The sequence below is a fragment of the Phyllopteryx taeniolatus genome, chromosome 4 (genome assembly GCF_024500385.1).
Source record: "Phyllopteryx taeniolatus isolate TA_2022b chromosome 4, UOR_Ptae_1.2, whole genome shotgun sequence".
In the NCBI taxonomy this organism is placed as follows: domain Eukaryota; kingdom Metazoa; phylum Chordata; class Actinopteri; order Syngnathiformes; family Syngnathidae; genus Phyllopteryx; species Phyllopteryx taeniolatus.
The window spans coordinates 21,431,382-21,452,692 of record NC_084505.1 but is presented as its reverse complement, the minus strand read 5'-3'; the positions used below and the strand labels follow the sequence as shown (position 1 = coordinate 21,452,692).

Sequence of the window (21,311 nt, the reverse complement as noted above, 5' to 3'; positions counted from 1 at the left end):
TGTTGGGTGTGTGTGCGTGTGTGCGAGGTGGGGTGGGGATAACGCAGACGGGATCATTCCCAGCAAATAGCCGACCCGACGGCCCGGCCAGCCCAAATGGAAGCAGTGACCGGCATTTAGCACGCTAGCTCCCGCCGAGCTAAACTATCACTTTTTACAACACATTGTGAGCGTTTGTTATCAGCTGGCCGGCAGACGTTTTCATTTGCAATGATAAGGAGGACAACGTGAATGCATTTATTGTTATTTCTCATCAAATTATATTACTTCTGGATACAATACGACGGTGGGTGAGCTTGGGTATTGTGATTTTTGTTGTTATTGTGGGAACCCATGAATTGTTCATGGGAGCACACCGAGTTATAAGACGTAAATGCTTCATCACTGTCGGACAAAGATGGACACTTGCTATTCTAGATTGAATGGAATGTGCTGTAAAAATAAGACATTTCGTTCTCAGAGCGTGTTAAATAGATTCACTGGGCAGAAATGGTAACTTTGAGAGGATTTTCTATTGACTTTTAGGTACATTTGTAAGCAATGCACGGAAAGTGTTTTTGCTTTTTAATGCCACCCCCTTGGTATTTGTGTAGGGAACTTGTGGTGGACAGAATAGAGCCTTCGCTATTCACAGGGGTTAGGGACCAAAATTGACTACGAATCAAATCGTCTCCACGCATCTTTCTTATGCTTCACTTTGCAGGGTCTTTTATACATTTAAATCCAAAATATACCCAAAAGTACTCAAACTAATCTGACATCATTACCATCAAAAATGTTAGCTTATAGATGATTTGATTTTAGAAAAAAATTAACATTTGTACATGCACATGCAGCGAAGACCAACAAACCTGGCAAAACCTAGTTTATTCCACATGCAAAAAACGTTATGTTCTGAAAGCTAGCCTGTCTTTGTGGCGTCCCCCAGGGGTAAAGCTTAAGTCCCTTCTTGTTAACGATTTACATGCTTCCCAAGGGCAAATCATGCACAATTATGGTGTCGATGTCAACCTCATGACCTAAAATGTCGAGACTTCTTTTTGTGTTTTTTTTTTTTTTTTTTTAATTCAACTTTTCATTATTTGTCCTCAACAAATAAATCAAAGGCCCAAACAATGGCGAAAATTTGCGAGTGACCACGTCCCAAATGTTAATGATTGTCTACACAGTATTAATAATCTAACCTTAAATATACCCAAAATGATGATCCAAGACTTCAATATCAGTTCAACATGATCGTAAAAACAAATGACCTACAGAGCTTCTGATTTATTAAAAAAATAAAATAAAATAAATAAAACTGGAAATGTGAGGATGCTGGCATGTATGTTACCTCTTCGCAACCCAGAAATTATTACAACTATGGCTTTCCTGTTAGCCTTTTCATTCCATTTTTGACACAGTGACAACATAGAGTCATGTCTGTGAAAAGATGTTTTTAGAGCTAAAGTCATCTCAACTAATTTGCTGTAAAACAATTTTTTTGTATGTCATCGGACAGTGACGCCAATCCATTTATTGGCGCTGAAGGATCACCCTCGAAGCCGACTGTACAATCCTACAAGTCCTTTGGTACCTTGAAAGGCGCTTTTTAAGTCCAAGTTATTATTATCATTACATGAAGTCTCCTCAAAAAAAGTTAGGTTGGACTCATTGTGAAATATTTCTTGCTTCTCTGCAGCTTTGAACGTGGCACGCGTGAGAGCCTTATTTATGGGTCTACCCTCCACCTAAGTGGCAGATGGCCACCCATCCCGAGACGGCCTCAGTCTCTCTTTTCTCTTTTTAAGAATTATTTTTTTTTGGGCCAAAAGAGCAATTTTTTTCTTCGCTTGTGTTGCGCTTCTGTCAGAAACGTTTTGAGAACTTGACAGCAAAACTGCCTTGAGGCATTAATTACGTCCCCAGCATCCTACACATTTGGTTCTGCAGGAATTTGCGATTGGAAAGCGTTGCCAGGTTTGGATACCCGCTTTGATGGGCTTCATTAATCACACATAGGAATAATGACATTTTTAATTCAGCTTAAAGGGGTCATATGAGAAATGTACTTTTTAATTGCTTGTATACATATAGTTGGGTCTCTGGAGTGCCAGCCCACCAATCAAGTGTGAGATTAAACCACCCAGTATCGCGGTACTTTGACTCATTACGTGACCACGCTCTTGGCAACAAATTACTTGTATTTCAAATCATCTTTTCCTATTGAAATTATTGGAAAAGTCAATCTGTTACAGCCTCCCCAAAATACAACATTTCATAATGTTTCTTTTTAAATATGAAAAATAGCAGTCTATAATATTGTATTTTATTTTATTTTTTTATAAAAACATACAGTAGTAACACAGACGGCTTTTGAAGTCAAATATCCACCATGTTAACTGGGAGGCCTGGCAGTGAATGAGTTAAAATGAAAAAGAACTACACAGTGTTTGTCACATTTTGCATCAATTGAATGGCCCTTGTGCTGGCCACCTGGGGGCAGTATAAGACAGCCGGATATACGGTACATGGACGTCAGCTCCTAGCAGAGGATAAAGAATATATGCCTGTGAGTACCGTTATATTAAATGTCAAAATGTGTTGTTCCACCATGTGTTCAAATAACAGTTGCTTCAATGTTTTTTTTTTATACGTTTCCCACTATGTGTTAGCGTTAGCATTAATCTAGTGAAGTAAAGGCTAAGTTGTCTGTTTTCAATACAAAATGTGTAATTGCCTTGGTTTGGTTGACAGTAAACAGCTTGAAGCTTCTTTTTTGAAGAATTGTTGACTGTTTGCCAAAGTGTTGCTTATTGTGAAGAGAGCTGCCACCCTACAGTGCTTGTATCTCAAATTTGCACTCGCAAGTCAAAGCACACACACACACACACACACACACACACAAACCACACAGAATAATGGCTTGCATCTCAAAAAAATCTTTAAGTCGGGTCACTCGTATCTCAAGGCACCACTGTAAACTATTAATGCAGGGAGTTCTGAACATTTTTGTGGTCTCTGCACTAGCGTGTCGTCATTTAGCCCAGCGGAGGGAATTTGGTTACTAAAATTGTGGGACGAAGAAAAAAAAAAAAAAAAAAAAAAAAACTGGAGGTGCGACATCAGCACTAAGCTAGCTCACAACACACACGCACACACACGATTTAACGAGCATCTCTTAAGCACCGCGTGGATTAATAGAGCTTGACACAAAGCCTTTTCACTGGCTTTATCAGACTCTCCCAAGCCTGGAGGGGGGAGGGGTGGGGGGTGGGGGGGGGGGGGTGAGATGAAGAGGTTGAGTTGGCGGGGGGGGATTGAATACCAGCGTTTTCCCCAGTGTGTCTTATTTACAGCACTTCACTTTACTTTTTATATTCATTATTCAAACAACTTTGCCATAACAAGTAATGTGCTAAATCACACGCATACACACAAATCTTCTTAGCATCCTTAGAATATCAATAATACTGATAATCGTAGTAATAGTGCATTTTAGTGTCATTTCCGTTGGGTAATATTAGCTTCCTTAGCGCTTTTTGCCTGTTAGCTAGCACATCGCTATTTTCTAGGAAAAGGACCAACTTACTTCTCAATGAGTTTTTTCTCATCAAATTATAACTTTAGTCTCACAACATAAAATTCCCCCCCCCCCCCCTCATGAAATGATCACTTTATTCTCCAAATATTGCAACATTTTTCTTGTAATATTCATATGTTGTTCTCACAATATTTAGATTTGTTTACTCATAAAATTATCACTTTCAAAATATTTTTATTTTAAAATTCTGACTTCATTCTTACAAAATTTATCGCTAACTCTAACTGCCACAATTTGACTTTTTTTCTTGAAGAATTCTCCCTTTACCCGATAATAATAATAATAAAACAAAAATCAGAATTTATTCTCACAATGTTATGCCTTCTTCCCCTCAAAACTATCACAACATTACAAATTACAAAAACTTTTTTCTTGGAAAGTTCTGACTTAACTACAACAATATTATTTTCCCCCTGTAAAATCTTCACGATAGTCAACTTTTTTTCTTTTTCAATTCCTACAATATTGGGATCTTTTTCTCAGAAAATTCAAACTTTATTCTTACAATATCACATTTACTTTCAAATAAGAAAAAGACTCCCACAATTCAGATTATTATCCTCAGAAAATTCTGACTTTGTTCTCACAATATTGCATTTTTTTTCTTTTCTTTATCCCCAAATTTAGTTTTTTCCCCAGAAAATTCAGATTTTATTTTCACAATACTAAGACTTCTTTTTCACCAAAAATTAGGACTTCATGCTTACAATATGACAGCTTTTCCTGCTGTGAAATTCTGACTTTATTCGTAGAATATTTTGACTTTATTCGTCAAAATAGTACGTTTTCTGTCTTTTCAAGTACTCACTTTATTATGATTTTTTTTGAATGGCATAAAATCCGACACTCTTAAAATTCGTTATTCTTCTCACATCAAATGATTCTGGCTTCAGCTGCTTGTGTTATCACCTGTAGGCGTCACTAAATTCCCAACATGCCAAGTTTGACTCCAATTGTATTTTCACTATAACATGTTTATGAAACTAATAAACCGGCCCAATATTTCCAAGTACAAATATTTGCCTTTTAAGCTTCCGCTTGTTTCTGCCTGCCATCTGCTGACCTTGCAGTAATCTTTGTAGCGTGCTGGCTTAATTGCTCTTTTGCTGGTGTCGAGTTTTTATTTTTCTCTCACTGCAAAATGTATCCAGAAAGTATTTATAGCACTTCACTCTTCTTTTGATAATTGGAATAAATATATATATATATATATATATATATATATATAACATGTACATACAGTGAATGTTAAGTTTACATAACCCTGTTTAAATGCCAGGTTTCTGTGTTTTGGCAAAAAAAAAAAAAAAAAAAAAGTCAATTTTTTTTTACATTATTCCTGAATGTGACCTATAACCTGTCCAACTCAATTGATATTTATATATTTTTAATGTTTTAGTTAATTCTGAACACAGCCACGTGCCTGTTATAAGAGGGTGTGCACACTTGTGCGACCACATGATCTCAGTTGTTCATTTTTTTTTTTTAAACAACAAAACAAGGACGTAAACAAGGGTGTGTAGACTTTTTATATCCACTGTAAGCATTCACAGACTTTGCTCGATACTTTTGTTCCTCCATGTTTGGCAGATCCCACAAGCTTGGCACACCCATCTTTGGTCACTTTGCCGCATTCCTTTTTGCAGCACCTCTGAAGTTTCAATCCCCCCCCCCCAAAAAAAAATGCCATTTAAAACATTTTTTTGCAATAAGGCTGTAACATAATAAAATGGAGAAAAGGTGTTAGCGGAAACTTTGAGCAAACTATATCACAGCGATTGTAACATGGTTGACCACCTTTGAGTAACTTCTCAAAGAAAATGTCCCTCCTCATATCACAAGCAGCAACTTTTAGCTATTGAAGTGATGCGAGTTTAATTAGTGAAATGGGCTGTGCTGAGGAGACGCTGGACGAAGAAACGCAAAGACGCCAAATAAGCATTGGAAGAGAATCGCTGAGCCCGCCCTTGAACTGCGAATGCATATTCTCCTTTCTACCTTTTAGTGCATGACATCAGCCAGATTGTATGGATGGATCCATACAGTAAATGTCAATCATTATAGTACCACTGAACAGGGTTTGCAAATCAAATAGTTTTATTTAGTCCTCCGGTTCTCTCATGTCATTTCCTCCATATTAACTCATGCAAAGCAGAGTTTCCCATAGTGTCAGAATTTTCACGGATCTTTCAAGACAGAATATTGTGTTATGAAGCAATCGAAGCTACCGAAAGAAAGAATAGACTCACCTTTCACCGGAAAAAGTTTGTTTATTATCTTTTTCCATTGTTTAGTTCATAGTAGCAGAACATGGGCTGGATTCACTAAAAACACCAGTTTCTGTGCATAAGGCAGAGAAAATAAGCTTTTTGTAAAATGATGCCAACATTGTTTTGATTTGGGACACCTCCAACTTATAAAACGAGAAAAACAAGACTGAGAAATTCTGACATTGTCACAAGATTTTTTTCTGTACAATTCTTACGTCATTCAGACAATATCTTGACTTTTCTTCCTGAAAATAATAAAAACAATTCTTGAAAAAGTCTTACTCCAGCTTTACAGTAGTCCAATTTTTTTTACCTGCAAAATTAGGACTTTATTCTGACAATACAGGGACGCATAGATTCCCTCAGAGGCAATATTTAAAAAAAAAAAAAAAAAAACACGTCTGAAAACATTGAACCCACAAATGCTCGTAATACACTGCAAGTAATCATAAATGCTACTTAAATGCCTCAAAGTACATTTTGTAGCACCCTCGCCAGTTTTTCTAGCAACGTTACATTACACTGCAGACTGAGGAAGATTTCTAATCTGAATCGTGTTTCTGGGTTGTTGGAGAGAATAGAAAACATAAAAGGAAGGAGGCGGATTTTCATAGCAATTACCTGCAACAAGATCCCTGCGGCGGGCGGGTTGCCTAAAAAAAGAAAAGAAACGTCATCTCTTTAATTGCAATGTCAGTGCAGGACATACTGTCATTTAACGCACCATCTCCCACACACACACTCTCTGTGTTTTAGTTAATATCTGGGTTTTTTACCATATTAATGGTGACACAGTTAGAAAAAAATATTTTTAAAATGTGGGGGGAAAAAAAAAAAAAAAAAAAAAAGTATGGCTTCCCCCCCCCCCCCCCCTTTTTTATAATAGAGATATAGTATACATTTTTTCCTCAAAAGGTTTTCCAGCAATATGATTGCTTTCTCATAAAATTATTACTTTAGTCTGGGAATATTCCCTTTTTTCCCCCACTAAAATTTGGACTTTAGGATTTTTGATGAATTGTTCACTATTTGCCAAAGTGCATCGAGTTGAGTTCGCCGCCACCATAGTGTGCACATTTCTCCAGAGTGTGGTCCCAAGTCAACGGAAAAAAAATCAAAAATAAAAACAATTGGCCGAACGACAACTCGAATCTCGAAAAACTCCTAATTCGAGTCACTCGTAGCTCAACGCACGCACCCCTGTATGTTATTTCTGGCATTTTCCTGCATCACCCCAAAATGTATTCAATCCTTTTATTTGATATCACATTGACCCTTGAGCGTTTTTGGTATAGCAAAGAAACGGGATGAGTGAACGATGGTGCCAAGAAAATTGTCAGTTTGTGAGTGCCTGCAGAAACACACACACACACACACGAGAACATCAATCTCCGCCCAAATGATTTGCTGACTGCAAGGAAGCACTCTCATCTGTCTTGCACCGTTTATCGGGAGGAAAGTGATTGGATTTAGCGCAGCCGTGTGTCCTTGTCCACACGTGCGGCAGCGTGAAGAAACAATTGTTGGGAAGCCATATTTACAATCAATAAATAGGAATTTCACTTTATACATTATTTTCCCCACACAGCAACACCGAGAACCAAAAGGAGTTTCAATTTTGTTAGTTCACTGGGGTTTTAGATTAAAGAAGAACAAACAACCAACCAAGTGCTGACTTTTGAACGCCGCTTTATCGCGGTTTCATCTTTCTTTGTTGCAGATTTTTAAGTGATTGCTTTATAGGTTTTTACAGTCTAAGAGCAAGTATGAATTTAGAGTTGCGTGCGAGTTTGTCGAGTCTTAGTTTTGAAACACTTAAGACCAACAAGACCACATTTTGAAGGTCTTAGTCTCGTTTCCGACAGGACTCCCAAAAGTCTTGGTCGCAGACTGGCCAGACACGGGATTTTGGTCGAGCTCAGCACTGAGCCGCTAGTCTTCAAGTTTATCAAATGGGATAATAAGGAGAAGCACTTGGCAAAACAACAAACGCCTTCAATTCATGTGCCGCTCACTCCCCACCAACCCCGTAATGACCGCACAACCACAAAAACCTCACACAGGATTGGAAAATATCCAAAACAAAACCCTCTGCGGGGTGCAAATGAGGTCTTTTCATCTCGCTGTAACAGCGGGGACAACGTTGCATTTTATCCGGCATCTCGAAACTAAACAAATCACAGGTAAGCTAACGTTAACTGTAACTAACAGCAGCGAATCTCATTTTGTCTTTCCGAGCTGAATATTTCTGGAAAGAGAAATAGCACTTCCACTTCAAATTGGCATTATAATAAGATTTTTGTGTCTTGGCTTGTGAGCAAACATTTGCGTTAGACGGCAGCAGCAAACTTAAAAACAAGCCGGCAGCAGTTTGACACGTAGTGAACAATTCTTCCCAAAAAGAGAGCGCTTGCTTCCAGCCGTTTATTGCCCCACACATTTCATGTTTACTAACCAACCAAGAACATTCCACGTTGTGTATTTAACCGAAACACGTAACTTAGCCTTGGGTAGGTGTGAAAGCGTTGATACTAACACAACGCAAGCCCACAGGAATCATGTCGGGGACCCCTGCTGTGGGGTGTTATTTTATTATTATTATTATAATTTTTTTTAAATTCAAAATCATGTTACTCATTTTTTTTGTTATTCATTTCAATAGGGAAAGCTAAATTAAGAAACAAGTGTTTTGAGTTACAAGCATCATCAGGGAAGGAATTCAACTCTTAAGTCAAGGTCCAACTGTACGCTGGTTCGGGTAAAACTATTTCAAAAATATATATTTCTTATGTAGTCTCTTTATATGACAGTTTTTCCACCTACTGCAGGTGAATCTGGAAAGTATTGCCTCATGATTAATGGTGGCTCACTGTGCGCTGTCGCAACACAAGGGCCGCTTCGAAAAAAAATCTATCTAATAAAATGCAGGGGCGTGAACGATGATCCACGATATAGTGGTGGACCGCTGTTCTCCACAGACATGAGTTCAACATGGACATTGTTGACTGTCCGCAAAGGAATAATAACGATACCGCAATAGCGTCTGAACCGAGATAGTTGGCAAAATGCTCGACTCCCCGTTGTCTTTGTAGATTCTCACTCTTGGTCATCCGCAAAAGGTTGAAGCAGGGTAACTGGACTGTTCTCGCTCGTTGAAGACATTTCAGCTTTAATCCAAAACGCTTCTTCAGTTCGAACGTTTTACGATTTAGTCCTCAGTGCTTGAAGGGGCTTAACAAAAGGTTGATTTTGTCACCCGGTGCGGTTGGTGAAACGGCCGTCTGCATACTAATCCGTCGTTGACTCATCTTGTTGCAAAACAGCTCATTAGGGCCAATCTTCCCGTTGAACGAGGTGACACGTCAGAGGATAGGCGATGTCCGAAACGTCCTCTTCTCTTACACCTCTTTCAAACGAGCAGTCGTCCCCATCCAGAAATTGAACATTGTTGTCTTCCAAGGAATCTCCGTTCTTCTTGCGATGCAAATGAACCGCTGATTCTGGACCCTGGCATTAAACTTTCCACAGGCCATTCTTTTCCCCCTCTCCATGGAATTTACACCTAAAATGTCTACTTCGTAGTTGACTGCAACAAGTTTTGCTCTGACAACCAATCAGAGGACAGAATTTGAAATCGGATTGGTTAAAGAATCAGTCCCCTTGCTCAGATCGTCGGCCAGCACTACTGATTCCGAAGGCCCGAAGGAGGTTAGCTTGTCATGGCAACACATGGACTCTGATTGGACAAAAAAAAACACCCACATGCACGGGAAGCAGTGCAGCAAAGACAAATTCCATAAACTGAAGCAAATTGAATACAAATATTACAATTTAGGCTGTGAAAGTCGGTCAGTTCTTCCAACTTTGTTGTATTCCTACCAAAATGTAACAGAACCCTTTTCCACTAGTGCCAATCCAAACTGAGCATTATTCTCCTTCAGGGAACGGTGCTAGCTCGCTGATGATGTGGGCTGTGAGCGTATAAATACATCTTTCAACTACATGCCTCAAATTAGCAGCGTAATTGAGGGGTCAATGTTTTTCTTGGGCGGATGGCGCCCGCTCCAACAGCCGACCGCATCCTGCGAGGAGTCCTTCCAAGTCGTTGACGGGCGACTTTCGCCGTGTTCCGTTTAACCGCGTTCTGTGTTCGCTCTCTGCCGATAACGTACACTGCGGCGATGACGGCCAGTGCTGACAACTGGCAGTATTAGAATCCCGTTGAATGCGCCGCTTCACAGCGAACCGGGGGCCGAGACGACGGAAAGCCTTTGCAGCTTTGTTGAATATGCGACAAGCGTCGTCGGCTCTTAGTTCAAATGAGGAAGACGTCGTAAAAAAAAAAAAAAAAAAAAACATTTTTCATTTTATGCCTCTGTTGAGGCTGAAGAACAAGTCAGGCCAAGCAAGCAATTGTCTTTCAACTCAAAAAAACACGACTTGACACTTTAATTGATGGGAGGAAATAGAAAACATATTTTAAGGTTAATATAGAGTACAAGCCCATCCGTGGTTATGGCACGACTACAGATGGAAATGTCAACAGAAGAGATGGAGCTTAATGCTTCTTACGCTGCACATTTTCACAGCTTTTAAATGTGCTTGTGATAACTCAAAACAAATCCCAGTAACCTTTTTTCCCCCCATTCTTCTTTGGCTCTACAAGTCAGTTTGCGGATGTTTTAAACAGAAGAGAGAGGAGAAAAAAACAAAAAAAATTGTTTTGGCTGCTACGTCAACGTTGGTTTGGACATGGAAAAACAAAACCTATTTGGTTCTCCTTCTTTGTTCTACCACACAAGGTTTCCTCGTATCATCCAGTCTCAAAGTCGACGTTTCGACATACCCGTATGTTTCCATGCGCTAGAATGACTTGACTGCATTTGTTTACAGAGCAGGCGAGGCAGTTACACAGCCTCCGTAGCATACCAAATGTTCCATACTGAAACATTTGAAGTCGAACGCATGTACAGCAGGGGTGTCAAACTCTTATCGCAGGCCCCATTGTAGTTAGATTAATACTGTGAAACCATGGACAGGTTTAATCGCCTATACATATACACAACAAAATGGATGGATAATTAGTTTGCAAATCAGAAATCAAGCCGGATAATAATTTGTTCAAGTTATTGTAAAATGCCTTGCATTATAATCAACGTTATTACATGTGACAATCTAAAATTCTGGTATAAATTTGAGCAAGAACCATGGAAGTTGACACACATGATTTTCGCTCACGGGCCACATAAAAGGATTTGGCGGGCCAGATCTGGCCCCCGGGCCTCGAGTTTGACACCGGTGACGTACATTAAAGCATGGACAGCAGCAGCTGATTGAACTCAACATACAGCATCTGTCACGGCCGCGTAAACACGCGGCGAGTCGAGTCCCAAAGCAAACACGACAAGATTTCACGGTATTTATCAAACAAAAGATGCACACAAGCGTGAAAATGCAAACAAAAAGTGACATGACCAAAGGTCGACATGGAAAACAGAAGTGCTGGAAGAACAAGCGAAAAGGTGGAAGTTGCAACATAAATCAAATTCAAACACCTACACCTACAAGGCAGAGAAGGTAACAAGAAGAGAAAACATTGAAGACGAGTGGAAGTACTGGCAGGAAAACACAAACACAGGGAAGGATGAGAAATAGGAACAAAGTTGCCACTGAACAACAAATAACTCAGCAACTTCCTAAATAGCCTGCCGATGATGATGGCAGGCAGGTGCGACACAATCAGCCCGCCAATCACCTCCGAGAAAGTGCGACACAAAGAAAAACAACAACAACCGGCAGAGAGCAAAACAAAAACAGGATATGACCAAATGACCCTTAAAAATCAACGGCCTATAGATTATTTGATTTGGAAAAAAAATGCTGTTAGCAAGGGATTTGGTGGCATCTTTGTGTGTTGCTGAAAAGAGGACCGGAAACAAAACAACAACAAGACAAATTCCTGAATCTAAAAGCACAATTAGGCAGGGGATTAGTGTAGCCGTGTGGCGAGAGTGCGAGGCCGTCGCACATCACGCGCATCTGTACCCAGAGAAATATACGCACCGTTCGAACCCGAGCAGTTAAAAACGGGCAAACCTTTTGTTGCTTTTGAACATTCACTGGACTTGATTAACATGGTTAAAGAGACAGTGCTGTTTGAGGTACAATTTGAATTTGTTCCGTGACCACGCTCGTAACTCAAAACACTATCTCAAATCATCGTTTCCCTTCAAAATGCCATTAATCCGTTCCGGCCTCCCCCCCCCCCCAAAAGATAACACAAATTGTTGTAATGTGTATTTTAATGAGGAAAAATAGCACTTCATGAAATCGTACGTTATAAAAACATAGCGTAAGAACATAATTAAATAGAATTGCCATTTTTTTTGGAACAGTTTTTGTCTCACTGCATCAATTGAATGTTGCTCCTTCTGGCGTGCCCGCCTTGGCCACCGGGGTGCAGTATAAGCCTTTCTTTCGGCGGTTCTTTGGGTGTTTGAAATACAAAAGGTGTAATTAATTCTCTCTGCTTCAACTGGGAGTGGCATTCAACAGCTTGAAGATGATTGTTTTTTTTTGTTCAAAGCGTTTTGGAGTTATATACCATGCCCGTATCTCAAATCTGCGCTCGCAAGTCAAAGCAAGGAAATTGGTCAAACGATGGTCCGTGTCCCCCAAAACCCGTGCGTCAAGTCATCCGTATCTCAAGGCACCGCTGTTTAAAGATCCGTTAGCAGGTCTTCAGTAAAGGCTATTTACACGGTTTTATTGCCTTCATCAAAGCGAGCCACTGATCGTCAATCTTCACAGACAAAAGGGAGCGAGAGCGGCCGACGCGATTCGCGTTCACTCACGCAGGCCTCCCTCCGACTGTGAAGTCCGCTCGTGTGGCATGTTCTCGCATTCATTTCCGTAACTCCAATCACACACCGAGTGAGGGAGGGCGTGACGGTGGACTCCTCGCGTACACCGTCACATTTGTTTCATGCTCCCGCATAATTCTGTCGTCCGCAGTAATCCGCCGAGGAGATGGTGTAAAATGGCCTCCTTTTTAATGGTCGTGTGGCCCTGGCTTAAAGATCACTGGACCAAGATGGAGTACTCATTTTACATACGGCTTGTAAAAAAAGATCACGAGCTCTACTTATTAGCGGTAGGCATAATCATTGGTTAATTAATCATGCTCGATAGATTGATGATTAATTGTGTCCAAAGAGGGTGTACGACTACTGAGCCGCAGTCAGCCGAGGCGCTGTCGATGGCTTCTTCCTAAACTCCGAATAAGTCCACATGAAACTGTTCAACGCGACAGTTGCATGAAATCAGGAGTTCAGAACATTCGGAGCGCAGAGAGTCATTTATTCTTCATCGTCGATCAAGGAATTGCAATCGCATGCCTATCCCTGGTGATGAGCGTTCCAAAATGTCGAGATACCTGTAAATGGAAAAATGAGACTCTTGATGAATGTTTCGGTCACTTTTGCGCAGGAAAAATGATTGGCTGTTCTTTTTTATTTACATTCAGTCGTCACATGTATTTTGTGAAAACCAATCTTTGGGGCCGCTCGGTCACACTACAATTGGACAAGCTAGTGAGTTAGGATAAGCGGCTAACAAGATGTATTCAGAAGAATAAATCAATATTTTCTTCATTTAGTTGCTTTCAAGAAGAGTCAATCCCATTCTTACATGATTTTATATCAATTTGTAAAAGCAGAACTATTTGTGTTTTGTTTGAAAAGCCTACATGTAGAAAATAACAATAACAAATGAAGGTGCTGTTGCTTCACTCCCAAGTCCTCGAAAATCTCATTAAGTGTGCGTGGAGAGCAAAATTGGCCGGTTTAAAAAAATAAAATAAAAAGTTTTTGGGGAGTTTGTTTATTTGATTATTTTTACTAATATCTTATTTTGCAGGTGAATATAAGCTTATGTTTTTGTATGATTTCCATAGAAATCCTCATTCTCAAACCAACTCATTAATTAGCCCGAGTTAATTGTGTTGGGATTATTTATCACAATCCCCCATAAAAATACAATTAAAAAAATACTTAGTTTGCATGTCAATGTTGCAAAAAGATAGCGTCCGCAATGAAATGCAGTGTAACACACTTAAAAGACGCGACAGCAGATGTAAACAGAAAAGTGATTTAAATTGGAAAACATTTTTTATGCAAATCATTCTATTCTATCTATAACACTATCCCCGGAATCGCACGCACTTTTATCAGCTTCCATTTCCCCCCCCCCCCCCGTGGGTTGAGGTGTCAGCGTTTACGTGAGCGGAGCGTCGCAGGAATTCTAACTGGAGATTTAACTCTTAACCGTGTGTGTTTTTTTTTTTGTAATCGCCGACTTCAGATCATCTTCAGAGCAAAGCTAAGTTTGTTCTTGACGGCTGTCATCCCGAGAGAATTGTCAAAGAAGAGTTCACTTGCGTGCCACTTACGGGTGAGTCAGCACAATTTGCTTCAGAAAGCCCGGATAGATGCCATTGTAACCCTCCACATTCCAGACACCCTGCGCCAGATGCAGCAAAGGAGCCCCCAGAAAAGAAGCAAACATGCTCCATATTTCATTTGCACAACGAAGGAAATACGAGCAAAATGAAAGCACTACTCCAAACTACAGTGATGCCTTGAGCTATGTGACCCGACATGAGTTTTACCACATATGAGCCGTTGATCAGCTGATTATTAATATTATTACTATTATTATTTGTTTTGTTTGTTTGTTGTCGCTTTGGCTTGCGAGCACAACCTTCTGATACAAGGGCCGTACGGTGGCAGGTGGCTCAACTCACTTCACAAAAAGCGGCTCTTTGGCACATGATTAGTCAATATTCTTCAAAAACGAGGCCACGAGCTGTTTAGTGAGATGACCGTCAAACAAAAACGAAGAGATTTATACGTCGTCTATTTCAAGCAACCACATAGGCTCCGCTACCTGAATATACAATGGGAAACTCCATAGGAACACAAGCTAACAATTCGAATCTATGTGGCGGTGTTGTTACCGTAAGCAACACATTTTCAGATATTTGGAAGCAACGAGTATCTGAACACAAACGGTGCTCCAACACATAGAAAGAGCATAGAATAATACTCACTGGCATATCCTCTTTATCCTCTGCGAAGAATGACTCATATTGCTGCTGTACTGAGAAGTCGCTAGAGGAGCTTTGCTCCAGTCCAGTGCAGGTATATATATCTGTATGGCAGTCGTATAGTGCCCCCAGGTGGAACAAGGCGTAAGTTGGCTCATTCGTATCTCAAGGCACCACCGTGCCCTCACATTCACGCCTATGGACTATTTAATCGGCATGCATGTTTTTGGCACGCGTGCGGAAGCCGTACCACCACAGGAAGGCCAGAGATGAGATTCTAACACAGAACTTCAGAACTGCAAGTCTCAAATTTCAAATGTCCTCAGGTACACTGACCGCGGAAAGTTTCCAATACATTTGCGCGACAAACTAACTCAACATCAAATGTACTTTTTTTCCCCAAGGAAAGTGTGCAAAAAAATGAAGGGAAAGTTTTCAATAAGAGTTGTAAATGTAGCCGAAATCCCCCACATTCATGAAGATTGCTGTTAAAAGCCTGCTCTTTGTGACCTTGGAGGCTGTTTCAAGAGAGCGTTGCATTTTCTTGTTAATTGATTGAAGTAATGACTTTAATGGACAAAATGGCTCAATAATACTGGCAGTGTGCGACGTTCTTTTTGGTTTGAACTCCTTATAAACTCTCCACTCACATTCCTTCCACTTTTTTGTTACACAAATGGATAGCCGCGTAGACGCCTGAAAAACGAGCGTCCGTCTTCTGAGCGTTAGTCTGTCATTTCCTTCGGAGTCAGCCTGTCTGCTCCCGAAATAGCGGGCGACCTCAGCGCAGACTCCATTTACATGACTGCGCGGTTTGGGCCCTGTTCCTGCTCCCCGAGTACGGATCCGCGTTGTGAGCTGCCTTCTGAATGCTCAGTGTTTCATTTGGAATCACTTCTCACACAGACACACTGATTTTTACACAATAGGGCTCGATGCCCTGCGACCAATCTACCGCAAAAAGCGTCTCAAATTAAATAATGCATAATGGATGCGGAGGAATAACGGAGCAGCATGAATAATACTGGCAATAATACAAATGGAATAGAATGGAAATATAGTGAACCTCGGCAAGGGTATACAGTGCAGCAGTTTTTGTGATTATGAATAAGGAAAAAGTCGCACTCTATAACACTGTGGTTTACAAAAGAGAAATATAAATAGAATATAAAGAATCAAACAGTTTGTGCATCACGATTTAATGCTGCAAATCCATTTCCTTGCGTTGCTCCTTCTGATGTGCTTGCCTTGGCCACCGGGAAAGTACAGTCATGCACACACAATTGAAGAACAATAAGACTTCGACTACTACTGGAAATGAATTGCTTTAATATTCCAAAAATGTCGAAGACGATAAAGAATATACGTCTAAAGGTACCGACCGCATCGCCATTTGTGTTCAAATATGCTTCTAAAACCGCGACTATCGAGCCTACCCATTAGCATGTCAATGGTGTTTTGCATTGCTCGTTACCATCAAGCTAAGCAGACTCTTTTCATAATGCAAAGCTATGTTGTTTTAAATAAACAACACAAATAAAGTTGTCTCTTCAAGAAAAAATGTCGTCGTACATTTATGACCATAAAGTAAGATTTTGCAGTCCTATGAGAGTAAATACATATATATATATATATATATATATATATATATATTTTGAAAAACAGCCATAGTCGTACATGAATAGTCTTGATAAAAAGAGTGATTTTCAAGAAACTGGGAGTAGCAATAAACAGCTTGAAACCTCTTTTTTGAAGAATATTTACTAATCATATGTGCTATTGCTTGTGCTCATGAGAGCCCACCCCGAAACAATGACAAACAATATCTGAAAGGAAGAACTTCCGTGAACAAATATTTTTGAGAGGGGGCCCTGCATCAAAGTGCTGTATGGGGGCCCAGAATCTGGTGCTACACCCCTGCCTATCAACAACCCCAATTCCAATGAAGTCGGGACTTTATGTTAAACATAAATAAGAACAGAATACAATGATTTGCAAATCATGTTCAACCTATATTTCATTGAATACACTGTAAAGGCAAGATATTTCATGTTCAAACTGATCAACTTGATTGTTTTGAGCAAATAATCATGAACTTTGAATTTGAATTTGATGGCTGCAACACGTTCCCAAAAAAGCTGGGACAGGCTCATGTTTATCACTGTGTTTGTTACATCACCTTTTCTTTGAACAACATTCAATCAACGTTTGGGAACTGAGGACACTCATTGTTGAAGCTTTGTAGGTGGAACTCTTTCCCATTCTTGCTTGATGTACAGCTTCAGCTGTTCAACAGTCCGGGGTCTAACATTGTCGTATTTTACGCTTCATAATGCGCCACACATTTTCAATGGGAGACAGGTCTGGACTGCAGGCAGGTCAGTCTCGTACCCGCACTCTTTTACTACAAAGCCACGCTGTTGTAAGAAGGTGCAGAAGGTGGTTTGGCATTGTCTTGCTGAAATAAGCAGGGGCGTCCATGAAAAAGACGTTGCTTGGATGGCAGCATATGTTTCTCCAAAACCTGTATGTACCTTTCAGCATTAATTGGTGCCTTCACAGATGTGTAACTTACCATGCCATTGGAACTAACACAGCCCCATACCATTACAGATGCTGGCTTTTTGGCTTTTGCATCCATAACAGTCCGGATGGTTCTTTTCCTCTTTGGCCCGGAGGACACGACGTCCACAATTTCCCCCAAAAATTTGAAATGTGGACTCGTCGGACCACAGAACACTTTTCCACTTTGCATCGGTCCATCTCAGATGAGCTCGGGCCCAGAGAAGCCGGCGGCGTTTCTGGGTGTTGTTGATAAATGGCTTTTGCTTTGCATAGTAGAGTTTCAAGTTGCACCTACCGATGTAGCGCCGAACTGTATTTACTGACATTGGTTTTCTGAAGTGTTCCCGAGCCCATGTGGTGATATCCTTTACACACTGATTTTGATGCACTGCCGCCGGAGGGATCGAAGGTCACGGGCATTCAATGTTGGTTTTGGGCCTTGCCGCTTCCATGCAGTGATTTCTCCAGATTCTCCGAACCCTTTGATGATATTATAGACCGTAGATAATGAAATCCCTAAATTCCTTGCAATTGTACCTTGAGGAACATTGTCCTTTAACTCTTCGACTATTTTCTCACGCACTTGTTCACAAAGAGGTGAACAAGTGCGCCCCATCTTTGCTTGTGAATGACTGAGCAATTCAGGGAAGCTCCTTTTCTAGCCAATCATGGCCCCCACCTGTTCCCGATGAGCCTGGTCACCTGTGGGATGTTCCAAACAGGTGTTTGATGAGCATTCCTCAACTTTCTCAATCTTTTTTGCCACCTGTCCCATCTTGTTGGAGCCATCAAATTCCAAGTTCATGATTATTTGCTAAAAACAATACGTTTGTCCAGTTTGAACATTAAATATCTTGCCTTTGTAGTGTATTCGATTAAATATAGGTTGAACATGATTTGCAAATCATTGTATTCTGTTTTGATTTATGTTTAACACAACGTCCCAACTTGATTGGAATTGGGGTTGTACGAAAAGAAAAATACAACGTAACCTCCAAAGTGGAATGCCTTAAAGTTCAACCCAAAAAAAATAAATAAAAATGGAACACCAGTTTGGATAGTTGTTGAGTGGACAAATACAATTGACCTCAATTGGAAATTTTGTCTTGAAAGCCCAGAAATTCACAGGGGGACTTGGAGTGTTTCACTGTGCCAATCAAGCAAATACGGTGATGCCAAGGCAGCCCTACATTGGCATGTGTGTTTTAAATGATGAGCGATAACAAACAAAATGTCCTTGATGATGGAGGAGGTACGCTGGAGGAAAAGGAGAAAGTGAAAAGAATCCCACATGACATGATGCAATGTGAGAGAATGTCTCCTCTGCACGACTACTGACCTTTCGTCTGCTGCGTAATTTACAAACACGCCGCGGTGACAACCTTGAAAATGACAATAAATAACACAATCCTCACTGTGACTGACATCTCCATATTTCCCTGTGTCCATTTCGTCTGGTACAGTACGATGTGCATGACGATTGAAATACGACTATTAAGTTGACCAAATTTCAAATCCAAATTTGTCCGTAACATAACATCGAAATTCAGTATCCTCCTTCCACATTTCTTGACTGGTTCAAATAAATCCCACCTTAAAACTGTCATTTTTCAAAATCCCGTTCCAAGAATTTTCATTTTTTCCCACAATAAAATTCACAAATTAAGAGTTATTTTAAATATTGACCAACAATCAAAAATTCTATTCATTCCACAGCATTTAAAGACCCTTTAAAGTAAATTCATGTATCTGTTTCTAAATACATTATACATGTTTGAAGATAACGGCTAAACACGTGACATGAATTGACTGAAAACTATGTCGTACTGAATTGTGGAGATATGGTGTTAAACAGTTTTTCACCATTTCTTTGTTACAGATTATTTTTGGGGCGTGGCTATGTTGACAAAACTATCTGATAGCCGATAAAGTGAGAAAATATGTTTGCGCTGTTGAATGATAGCTCAGCTTTAGGTGGCTAACGTTAGGCTATGCTAGACTAATAGATATTGCTAAATTAAAAATGGGATAAAAAACACTTCCAGGCCATAAGTATAAAACAATCATATGAAAAACATCTTCAGCTAAGTGATGACCTATTCTTACGCCTGTGCGGAAAGCTCATTGTGTGCAGTTGGTACCTTTAAAACCTTGTATGTCGTAAACCCCCTGAGCTGGTCACACAAGATTTGGTGAAGCCGTGAATGAAGTTTTGTCGAAGTTTTGAGGTACAGTAAATGCCGCCATTTGCAGGGGACAAGGACTGAGCCCTGCCCTGTATAGCGAAAAAAAAAGCGTAATTCAGTAAGTGAGTAAATAGGTAATGTTTGGGATGTTAGGTACCACTTATTTTCAGACCGATACCAGTGTGAGTATGTACTCTTGAGTACTCACCGATACCGACAACTGATACCACTGGTCATTTTGATACATAAAACTTCAGTTCAAACAAATGACAAGAACTTTCTCTCTGACGTACATAAAGATTCGCCAATGTGTCAAACCGAAGCTTTGTAGCGCCAACTACTGGCACGGAGGACAAGTACTTGATGTCCGATTTTTTGGGGTCTTATTATTTATTGTGCATGCGAGACGGTCTCAATGCGCTTGCATGTGTCCCCAGACACACACCCCGGGGACTCAAATGCTTGGTGTGGGGCCACTCCCTAATTGCTATCAACAATTCTTATGACCTTGTGACCTTGTGAACTTCTTGGGACGTCCCCTCATTTGCATTCAGTTTCTACAGATGTTTCGGATGTACATAGCCACTCCGACCGCACTCCAGTTGCACAGCCGGGTCCTGCTCTCTTCCCCTTCTGTCCCTGTCATGTCCTGTCCTACACTGTCCTGTTCTTCCCTCGCAGTCACAATTTGACATTGTAGCAGGTATATAATGCTCTATTTGTTTGTTTTCCTTTCTCTGGGAGTGTCCTGTTTTTGTCATTGTTTATTTTTCTCTCAGTCCCCTCCTTTTTCTTTTCTGTCACTCCCCTTTTAAACCTTGTTCTGTCCGACTGAAATTTTGAATAAATATCCATCATAACTTCAGTGGCAGTATAAAAAAAACTCCCCTGTTGCCCATTAAAGGTGTTCTGGCATAAAAGGTATACAGATCGTCCTTTCCGCTTGACCTAGCAGCTGCACAGGACAGGTTTAAAATAAAAGGAAATGATTTTTTTCTTTTCTTTTTTCTTTTTTTGCCATGGTGGCTGGTATCGGCCGCCTTCACGAGTACCCGATACCTTGAAATAAGGCCAGTATCCGCTGGATATCTAGAGCTGGTATTGGTACTCGCCCAGCCTTTTTGTTTAAACCATACATATACCACAAGCTATGATCCCAAAAACATCCATATTATTTAAAACTCATCTTACATTACCCTGAAAAAAAAGGTGATTTTGAAAAAAAAAATAAATGACACGGAAATGAAAATGTACATGCACGTAGAGCAAAAACTCTCGGAACTTCCATTAAAAAGCCACGCCTAATTTAGCTCCTGCCCGACATCCAAACATTTGAATCTCTCAGTCAGTCAAGATGTATCACTTTAACATACAGTACTTCCTTGACACCAATTAGTTCTTTTTTATTAGCCAGGGCTTTGGTGGCATTTTTTAGCGTTACATATAGAAAGTACACGAACAACTCAAGTAGGTGAGTTTTTCAGCAAATAGCTGAGGATAGTTTCCACAGAAAAAAATCCAAATACGTGAATTTGTGAATAGCAAACAGTGACGATGCAGGGGTTCACTGTACATTTTCCCCAGAAAGGTTGAACTCTGAA

At 40.2% G+C, this 21,311-nt stretch overlaps 1 protein-coding gene and 1 long non-coding RNA gene across 4 annotated transcripts in view; both read right to left on the bottom strand.

The window, feature by feature from the left end:
* frg1 (FSHD region gene 1) overlaps positions 1–21,311 on the bottom strand; it is a 436,830-nt gene that overhangs the window by 28,600 nt on the left and 386,919 nt on the right. The gene's annotated exons all lie outside the window — the stretch shown is intronic.
* Positions 1–21,311, bottom strand: part of LOC133476731 (uncharacterized) — a 120,608-nt gene that overhangs the window by 2,182 nt on the left and 97,115 nt on the right. For all 3 annotated transcript variants that reach the window (XR_009788133.1, XR_009788134.1, XR_009788135.1), the window contains one exon: positions 6,475–6,506. This is a non-coding gene — a long non-coding RNA (uncharacterized LOC133476731). The remainder of the gene's footprint in view (positions 1–6,474; positions 6,507–21,311) is intronic.